The sequence below is a fragment of the Triturus cristatus genome, chromosome 4_1 (genome assembly GCF_964204655.1).
Source record: "Triturus cristatus chromosome 4_1, aTriCri1.1, whole genome shotgun sequence".
Taxonomy (NCBI): Eukaryota; Metazoa; Chordata; class Amphibia; order Caudata; family Salamandridae; genus Triturus; species Triturus cristatus.
Window position 1 is genome coordinate 113,311,583 of NC_140585.1, and position 8,342 is coordinate 113,319,924.

The 8,342-nt window shown below is 41.8% G+C and overlaps 1 long non-coding RNA gene across 1 annotated transcript in view; it reads right to left on the reverse strand.

The window, feature by feature from the left end:
• Nucleotides 1–7,806, reverse strand: part of LOC146844061 (uncharacterized) — a 111,307-nt gene extending 103,501 nt beyond the window's left edge. Inside the window, exon 1 of the long non-coding RNA XR_014981122.1 lies at nucleotides 7,670–7,806. This is a non-coding gene — a long non-coding RNA (uncharacterized LOC146844061). The remainder of the gene's footprint in view (nucleotides 1–7,669) is intronic.
• Nucleotides 7,807–8,342: the final 536 nt, after the last annotated feature.

Sequence of the window (8,342 nt, forward strand, 5' to 3'; positions counted from 1 at the left end):
GTACTTGGTACTCAGAGTAGCATGTTCTTCCTTCTTTCAAAAGTAGCCATACTCTTCTTCACATTGCCGCACAGCAATATTAATGAGCAATGTGAATTTTCAAGAATAAAAACATATTTCATTCCAGTGTGCCTCCACATAGAACTCTGTCTTTTAAGTTAATATTTCAAATTTACAAGCCTTGTGGTGAAGCATTTTACATATATTGTCCATCCTAAAGGAGGTACATGGAAGCAAAAATTAAGATGTTAGCTTTATGTGTTATTTTATTATAAATTTCTTTAGTCAGTCCTAGGTCCACAGGGTCTTCTGGGATGTCGAGACAGCTCTTGGTCTTTTAGCCTTACCCCCAGGCTTGGCTTTTTTTTTTCGTGCCAATCCCTTGATTGACTAACTCAAATCAAATCAAATCAAAACAAGCTTTATTCGATTTTAGAAATTAAAAAATTCATAAAAGCAGGCTTGGTAAAAAAGTATTAAAAATGTAAGCATATGTTACATATATAATTCCACGTTACACATCGTATAAGGATATATTTCTGGAAGCGAGAAAAAAATTCATAAAATGCTTCTAAGCAATCTAAAATGTATAGGACAAGCCTTGACGCCCTAGATGATTCCAGCCTATAACATGTCTTGTGATTTAGTAGTGTAGGCATTTCCTGGACCGTACGACACTCTTTAGAAAACCCACCACAGAACCAATGCAATAAGAGTTTCCCAACATCTGAAGGTACACAAGTGCGGGACGGCATTGCCTCCGTGGTAAATATTTAAATTACCTGTACTATTTTTTATGCGGTAAAGTTCAATAAGAATAACTCAGAAAAATAAGAGGCAGAATCCGTGGTATTTGAGGTTTTAAAAGGGAATTTATTCCTTACAAAGGAATTGGTTCGAACCAGGCAATCGGGTTCCGTCACCACGAAGGTTCAGGAAGGGACAGGCAATACTTTATTGACAGGTAATCATATATATAGTAAAATGCATTACAGTAAAGACAGATGCAGGAGGCGTAACAGCTGATAGGAAAGATAAGAATACACATACGTAATGAAAAAGGAGTTACAGTAGGCGTGCATAAAGGTGTACACTAGAAACGTCATTAAGAGGATGTCATAGGTGGGTGGATCCATAAGAAAATCTTGCAATGTCAGCAGAAATACATGGCAGAGATGCGCGCGCAGCCGCATGACGTGTGATTGACGTGTAACTAGAGGGTGAAGGGGACTTGACATTTAGCCCTTCATGAGGAGACAGAAGTCTGGGATGTCAGGACAACCTAATCCCAAATCATATCTAATATCTTGTGTTTAAAGAACTATATTATCTGGAAGGAAAGGTCTCTCGGACAGGGTCTATTCTATACTGACTGCTAGTGCGTGTACAAGCGTCTATGTGTCTACATGAGAAGCGAGGGGCATGGGCCTACCATGGTAACAGGAGCTATGAATTACTTGCACGGAGACAGTGAGGCCGGGCCCTTTGCTCTGTAGCTGAAAGGATGTTTACCTAAACTACTAGACAGGAATGTATTGGATGAGGAGCGGAGCAGATAACTTGAAGGCTAAATACAGTCTTGGCAGGCAACAGGCTGAGCCAGGCACCGTTAGCCGTGCAGGGAGTAAAACAAAGGTCATGGATACAGATGCGAGTCCAGGCTGCAGCTTTCAGAAGCAGAAAGCATGAAAAAGGCTTGATGACAGAATTCAGGGCCTACTCGCCAGAGCTGTAAAACATTGAAAGGTGCACCATATAGAGTCGGTGGCCAAGCATACTTAGAAACGGAATATCCGACCCATTCATGGCGGATCTGAAAGAGGACATGTTGACGTTGGACGCACATGTATTTGCGTCTTCATAACTGGAAGTGGAGGGAACATACATGTACTTGTAGCACGTACATGGAGCCGTTGGGGTCTAAGATAGGGGACACAATTGATCATAAAAATTCATATTTCCTCACCTCCATCCTCCTTGTTTTAATAAGGGAATTAACCATCTGCGCCTTTCATTAATATAAAATTTACAAAATAAGATTGTGTGTAATGTGGTTTGTGGTGATATATTGTCCCAGGGGCATTGACAAAGTTCCCTTGACCAATCATTAGTGTCTGGATGGGTGATCAGGCGATGGAAAGTCCCGAATCTGAATCTTGTTAGCAGATATCTATCATGTCCTCCTGCGACACACAAAAGATATGGTTGAATATCACATGTTATGGTGATTATTTGATGATAGACCACCATAGTTTTATTCAACTCAAGAGTTAACCTATTTTCTTCCAGGTGGGTCATACAGACATTTTAAAAATCCTTTCGGTTAATGGAGTTCATGTTTTCGGGTGAGGTAAAAAACTCTGGGCGTCCAATATCCTGCAAAATGTTTTTGACATATCTGAGTCAAGCTATTTTGCCGGCATTATTCAATCTCATGGCATCCATTATTACTTCCCTGTTAAGGCCAGTACTGGACGAAGTCCAGATTCTGTGCCACAGCAGAACCGATTGGGCTTTAATTAAATCAGAAATGTATACAACTCCTAATTCCCTGTGGCAGTTAAAAACTGGGGCACTAGCTGGAACTCCCATGATAAACCTTAAAAAACCATTTTCAATGCGTTGAATCGATATACACTCTTCAGAAGCCCCAAATGGCTGCCCCATAAACTGCTGTACTCACACATTTTGCTTGGTAGATTTTTAATAATATTTCGGGTGGCCTTTTCCCCAGTTTTTTTGTAAAATTTATTAGGGCCGCAATAGACTTCATAAAGAGTAAACTCCTGGCCTTGACAGCTGCGGTCCATGAGCCGGTTCTATTGAAAAGGACGCCCAGGTAGCTGAACAAGTTGGTGGTTTCCACCCTGCTCCCCCCGCCTGATAGCTTCTAAGGCTATTTTTCTTCCCCCCACAAGCCATGACAAAGCTTTTCTTTGCGTTCAATTTTAAACCAAGCCTATCCATAAAACAAGTATAAAAGGAAAGCGCTCTCTGTAGGCCAACCTGTATACGGGCAATGAGCACTGCGTCGTCAGCATAGAGGAGAGAGGCTATCGGGCGCGCATTAACTATCGGGGGGTCCCTAGTGTGTGACACCAGCTCCTGTTCCAAAGCGTTGGTATATAATGAGAACAGGAGCGGTGCCAAGACACACCCTTGCCTTACTCCCCTCTCCACCCTGAACGACGCAGTGCACTCGCCCTTTGTTCCATAACAGACTTTTGCGCTGGCACCAGTATATAGCTGCCTTAAAAACTGTATTAAAACAGGGTCAACTTTTAGTTCATTGAGTACTTCCCACAGCTTGTTATGTATTACACAATCGAAGGCAGCTGTAAGATCAACAAAAGTCAAGTATAGTTTCCCTGGCTTTGCCTGTGTATATTTGCCAAATAAAATGCTAAGGTTTAAAATCTGCTTGTTTGTTCCTAAGCCAGCTCTAAAACCATATTGGACATAGCTTAAAATACCGTTTTCTTCAGTCCATGCTTGTAGTTGATCTAAAACAATCCTACCGGCTACCTTCATTAGGGAATCCAACAAGGATATTGGGCGGTAACATGCAGTATTCTCCCGCTCACCCTTTTTAAAAATGGGAACTATAATTGATTCGTACCAGGTGTCTATAAATCCATTTTCACAGCAAGCTTGTAAAACCCTAGTTAAAATTGGACCCCACACCTCCATGTTTGGCTTATGAAGATCTATTGGTATCCCGTCGGGGCCAACTGCCTTGCCTCCCCTGCTTGCCTTTACTGCCGCGTTAACATCTTGGAGTGAAATGTGTAGATGGATAGGGGTGAATTTCTGCTTAACCCTTTCTATGTCTTGACACTGGTCTATTTCCTCCATGCCTTCCTGTTTCGAATAGACGTCAGTAAAGAAGTCTATCCAAATACTTTCCTCGATGGCCACCTCAATTGATGGTACATCCAAATCGTTGTTTAGGAATGGGGCGTTCACTGCCGACCAGAATTTCGAGCTATCTTTACACTCGGCAGCCTCGCAAAGATTCTTCCACGCATTATCTTTCAGCTCAATCAACCTAGTTTTCCTGGCTGTATTATACAGCTTTCTGCAGGCCCTAATCTCACTGCTATCTCTTACAGCTCTATGCAATGCGCTCTTTAATTTTGAATAACATCTAGTGCAATTTTTATCAAACCATCCCTTCCTAAGGTTGCCTGTGCCTTTGCATTCCACAGACAACGTACTTTTCACTACTTCAGTAATACTATTAAAAGCTTTTAAGACATCGTTGTGTGTTGGGTTATCGCTTAAACAAGTTAGGATAGGATCTATTACGTTAGTTCCGGCTAGCCCAACGAATTGCATACTAACTCAACACCTCCTGGTCTCCCTCACGTAGCAAGTCAAGCAGCTAATGGTTTAACAAATTACTAGACGTAGCTCCCACTCGCCCCCTGCTTGAATGTACGTTGTCCCCCCTGGAATTATTAACCATGATGGTTGGTGTAAGGGGTATCTGTTGACCAGTTAAGCAACTGTTCAATCTGTTCAATCCAACCGGTTCTTGGACCAAGGAATTATTAGGAGATTCGTCGACACTATCCGCAGACCTTTGTACACATGTGGGTAAGGGATAATGGGCAATTACAGGAGATCTAGAGAGACACCATCATCTACTGAGCCATATCTTCTGGGATCTTTTATGACTTATGGACTTTTTTCACCACCTGCTGGCTTCGCCAAGGGGGAGTAGTAGAGAACAGATTTTAGCATCCTGTGGCTGCGATGGTGAGTCTCCACAGAATTTGCTTCATTTTTTATTATTCTGTAACTTTTATGTGATCACTGGAAAACCTTTATTGTCCCTATCTTAAGGAGGATAGAATTCAGGCAGGCTCGCCCAGCTCTTATTTATTTACAGCTGTTGCATGGAGATTCTGTTCTAGTTTTCCTTAATTTCCTTCAATCTGCAGCGAAGTTTAGAGACTACCTAGATTAAACGGTAGTTTCCGTGAGGGTCCACTCTTAATCTAGCACCCCGGATGAGACATAATTATTAGATAGGTTCCCAGGAGTCATCTATCAATTGGTTTATTTTAATTTTTATGTGTAGGGGACCAAGTATTTTGTATTGTACTTTGTATTGCATGAGATCCCAATGGGGAAATTTTTATCAAGTATTGTTTTTAAATACTGGAAACATTTATGGTTTTACACATGAAAACCGAATAAAGTTTATTTGATTGATTATAAATGTAGTGACAGGTTTGAAGTTCCCAAAATGTAGGAACATAGAACAGTCCCTGGTTCATGTACCTCACCATAGTGAGCACTTTGATTGTGATATTATCCCTAGATCTTTGTGTGTCTTCTTATTTCCTATTCTCTCTAATGGGCAAACATTACACTTAGTCTCCATTGCATTTAATTACTGCATATACTTGGGTTAACAGTGTCTTGTCTATTTATATAGCAGTAGTATGTCACATCTAGGTCTGTTTTGTATATTTAAATAAGGTGGCATGTACATATTGCTGATACAGTTTTAAAAAATGTAAGTACTTCCTCCGAAAGTCCAGTTCATTGTTTACTATCATTTTGCTACAATTATTTACAGTGTACTCATGTTATTGAACTTCCATTTCAGGAGTGTTGAAGCAGTTTCAAGGCTTTCTAGAGTGTCTCATTGCCCAAAAGGGGTAATTTCTGATATTTGTCTATTTACATGAATCTCATTGTTTGTTTTTACTTGCTATAAAGTGTCATTAAAGTGTTACACATTCGACAGTGGAATGCTACTCATACAATACATACACTGACACCATGGAAATGTCACACATAAGCATTCTGAAAAAGTCACAGCTATGGCAAGGTCATGCATGTGGTTTTAGTGGTCTCTATTTTTCTAGGTTTCCTCATAATTCTGTGGTGCTCTGAAGATGAGAGCCCATTCCCGAGAAAGAAGTCTATCAGTTAAATACACTGGGGCAAAAACTGCTAGAGCCTTTGATATCAACAGGTGCATTCTGTAGAGAGCTACCATCAGGCTCTAAATTAAACAAATGCAGCCCTTTAGTTTCAAATTACCAATGAAATGCTCCATTCTCCATTGGAACTCCAATCCTAAATGTTAAATGCTGGAGAAACACATGCTATATTAAAAGAAGTAGTGTTGGACTCCTTTCCCTGTGAGAAGGATGGACATGGTGTAGTGGAAGTTGGAAGACCCTCTTGCCAAAGAGGGAGAGCGGGAGAGGGAGACAGCCTGAATGCCACATTGACTCAGAGCTGTGAGGTCGTCAGTAGGAACAGTGGCCATAAGATGAGAGGCAAGAGGCATGCCAAATGCAGGTGGAGCTATGTATGTTTCGGAGACATGCGGCGGATTCCCGGCAGGCTCCGTCAAAAGTGTGTCTGGACCATGGGTAACAGAGGGCTGCCGATGGATATATGGTGGGAAGACATTTACCAGAGCACCAGAGAGGGTAGCTAAAATTAAATACATGAGGTAGTAGAGTTCAAGCATTGGGGTATATTTACAATGCATTTGCAGCACTTTCTGGAGTGTCACTTTTGTGATGCTCCGGAGGAGCAGTTTGCCAGCCTATATTTACAAGGCCACTCAAAGCCACACTGTGTGGTTTTTCATGGTCTTGTAAATATGGAGTAAGGCAATGCCTAACTCTGCATGGAAGCGGCATTCCGTGGGTGTTGCTGTGGGTGTTCGCACTCAACACCCATTGCTTTTAAGAGTGACCCAGATTTACAACTTACATAAATCCCAGGCAGCGTCAAAATGTATGTCCTCCCTAAGCAGGCATAACAAGGAGAAATGCTTGCATTTGTCCTCATTTGTAACTCTTTCCACATGTGCTGCATTCTGCAGCACACCTAGAACAAGGAAAACGCTTCCTATGATTGTTTTTGTACAGGATTGTGTCCCTTTCTGTACAAAAATAATCACGCCAACAACACAGACTTCCTTGCACCATAGTTCAAGGGTGCCTGCATTAGCGCTCAGCAGCAGTTCGCACGATGGCAGAAGGACAGGAATGCGCTGTATCTTGCAAATACAGTGCATTCCTGCCCCTTTCTTTTGACGTAGGGTGGTGCGGCTAGAAGGCTTGCAGCACTGCCCTATGCCAAAATATTGTAAAAACGCCCCTTCGTCTGTTTCCACATCTACCAACCCTGGATTGAAAAAAGGAGGAATGGAGGCAAAATGTTCTTCTAAACATGAATTCCTCATTCCAGGCATTGAGGGATGCAAGAAATGAAAAAATCCTACGCTGCCCTTTGCTGTCAGGGGCCGGCTGTTATAATTGCTTTAATGGTAATTACAGGATGGTAATTACAGTGGGTTACCTCTGATAGTGCTCTTCAGAAGGACTATCCCAGCAGGGGAGCTCTTGTGTGACAGTAGCTTTGCTTTGAAGTTCACTATCTGGAGTCCAGGCAATGTATATAACTTATTGAAGTTAGTATGAAGTTTGGTACATTGCCAGGCCCCTCACAGTACTTCAAAAGGCAACTGTGCTTTTTGTTTTTTTTCCTGCCCGTGGAGCAGTAGATCAGCCATAATTCTGCTTGGATGGGAGAAAACAGGCTAAATGACTGCGCTTCGCTTACCTCAAGGGACATTCCCCCACCTCTAGTCACACTGTCTTGCGGCCAGAGCCCCCCTCTTAGCGCTCACCTGTGGGTGTCTTGTGGTTGTCGTCTACTGTCCTGGGCTCTCTCTGCAGTTCTCACTGTGCCAGGGGCCCTGGCTTATATAAGACTGTAACTGATGATGAGGGCCTGTGACAAATAAACAAGACGCACATTTTCAATAAGACACACACTGTCACCTCAGACTACCCAGCTGATCAGGTGGGGACGCTAGAAAGACGCTTGAAGGCATCATCATTCCTCTTCTATTTGTGCTTCCCTATCATGTGTTTGAACGTGTGTTCTTTCAACGCTTCTGTGATATGCATATCTGGCTCAGTGAAATGGCCATGTGTCTTAACAGCTATCACCACCATCGGTTCATGCCGATGTGTCTTCTGGAAAATAGAAAATATTCATTTTTCTCCCAGTGCTAATCATAGGAGAGATTCAATAGCAGCCAACCTAATTTAATGCTTACAGAGTAACTATTTGTAAAGTTTTTACAGCTGAATTACAAACGAGAACCCAACAACCTAAACCAAAACCTATACTTTACCATCCACCTAAACTGAAACCCTACACCTAAGCTTAACCTAATAATTTTGCATTCTTTGGATTTGCTCTACTTAGTTTTATTAAGTTTTGTTTGAATATAATGTCTATGCTTTGTATTCGGTGTTTTGAAATGTACCCCATAGAAAATACTTTTCAAAATA